General features: G+C 45.4%; 1 non-coding gene across 1 annotated transcript; it reads right to left on the bottom strand.

Moving 5' to 3' along the window:
- Window positions 1–409: 409 nt before the first annotated feature.
- Window positions 410–471, bottom strand: LOC112423566 (U7 small nuclear RNA). Its single transcript, XR_003014039.1, has one exon. It is a non-coding gene; the product is annotated as a U7 small nuclear RNA (small nuclear RNA).
- Between the last annotated feature and the right edge of the window lie 1,288 nt (window positions 472–1,759).

Below are 1,759 nucleotides of genomic sequence, written 5' to 3'. Positions count from 1 at the left end.
ATGTGCCATCATAGCCATGAGTCCCACCCATACCCAAGCGGAGGGGAATCTCTAGAGCGTGTGCTTCTGGGGGTGGGAATCTGGGGACCATCTCAGAATTCCACCTACCACACAATGTATGCTGACCCCATGCTAGAAATGCTATTCACTGAGACTGTAGCATTCTCCCAGCTATAGCAAGGGCTTCCCGAACCACTCATTTTGAGAGCTTCATGCTCATTCTTGGTTATGAAAAATATGTACATTATTATATAATCTGCTTAAAGGGGTGCCTTTGGGCTGCTGCGTTGTAGCTATGTTACTGACATTGTAGAATATGCCTGTTTCAGCTCATCACAGCAAAGATTTGTAATATAAGCTGGGTCCTATCTGTTTATTGCAAATTTTGATAGCCCGATTTGTGGGGAGGCGTGGCTTTCCAGTAAAAACGGAAAAACCTGCTAGGCAAATCCTAAAAGAGCTGTGACACTAGCCTGATTCTTTTTAAAGAATCATTCACCAAAGAGAAACTAGTCACCAAAAAGACAAACACTGTATGATTCCACTTATATAAGATATGTAGAGTAGTCAAATTCATAGAAACAAAATGTAGAATGTTGTTTGTCAGGAGTTGGTTGGAGGAGTGGGGAGTTGGTGTTTAAGGGATACAGAGTTTCAGATTTGCAAGATGAAAAAGTTTGGGAGATCCCATTCCATGACAATGTAAATACACTTAACACTACTAAATTATACACTTAACAATGGTTAAGGTAGTAAATACTATGTTATGTGGGTTTTTTTCAGCACAGTTAAAAATAAAAAGGGGCTGGACATGGTGACTCACACCTATAATCTCAACACTTTGGGAGGCTGAGCAGGTGGATTGCTTGAGCCCAGGAATTTGAAACCAGCCTGGGCAACATGCTGAAACCCTGTCTCTATTAAAAATACAAAAAAAGTAGCCAGGTGTGGCAGTGCACGCCTGTGGTCCCAACTACTCGGGAGGCTAAGGTGGGAGGATTGCTTGAGCCTGGGAGGCAGAGGCTGCAGTGAGCTGAGATCGAACCACTGCACCCCCGCCAGGGTGACAGAGCAAGACCCTGTCTCAAAAAAAGGTGGAGGTGGGGAAAGGGGGAGGAAAAAAAAGGAAAAGGAACATTCATCAAAGCTTTATGTGATCTGAAGTATGAAAGAGCTCTTCAGAGCAGCCTCAGGATCAGGAAAAGTTAGTAGAGTTGTAGCAGATGTGGTGGGTTTGCTCTCTTGACATCCATCCCCCATCCCTCTCTCTCTACACCTTCCTCTACTGCAGAGCCTGGAGAGCTAAAATCTGCACTTACTCCAAGACTCTCTTGGAGCTAGGGTTCTGGTTGTGAATTCAAGTCTACCCAACTAGGTGCTCTTTCAGATGATTTGGAAGGTGGGGCAAGGCGGAGGCCATGTCCCATTGACAAGCATGATTGTAGGGCCAGTGAGTTTCTGCAGTAATCTTCCAGTGTCCAACACTAGCCTAATGAGCGTCAACTGGCAGTTGCAGCAACACCATGAGTGTCTTCCTGATCCCTGGGTCCCCGCTAAAGCAGAGTGCTCTTGAAGTCACCAGTCCCCATAGAGCCTTCTAATTCCCACCTTCCTGATTGAGGTAGAGGTAGAGTCACTCCCCTAGCAGGCAAGTAGTCTGTGCTGTCACTCTGATAGTCATTCTTGGGGGGCCAGCCCAAAGCCTCATCTTCCCTTCTATACACCAATTTTGCAAATACTTAGTTGCAATAGACTGCAT

The sequence above is a fragment of the Macaca nemestrina genome, chromosome X (genome assembly GCF_043159975.1).
Source record: "Macaca nemestrina isolate mMacNem1 chromosome X, mMacNem.hap1, whole genome shotgun sequence".
NCBI lineage: Eukaryota > Metazoa > Chordata > Mammalia > Primates > Cercopithecidae > Macaca > Macaca nemestrina.
Note: the sequence above shows the minus strand (reverse complement) of the source record. Positions and strands in the feature narration are given on the sequence as shown.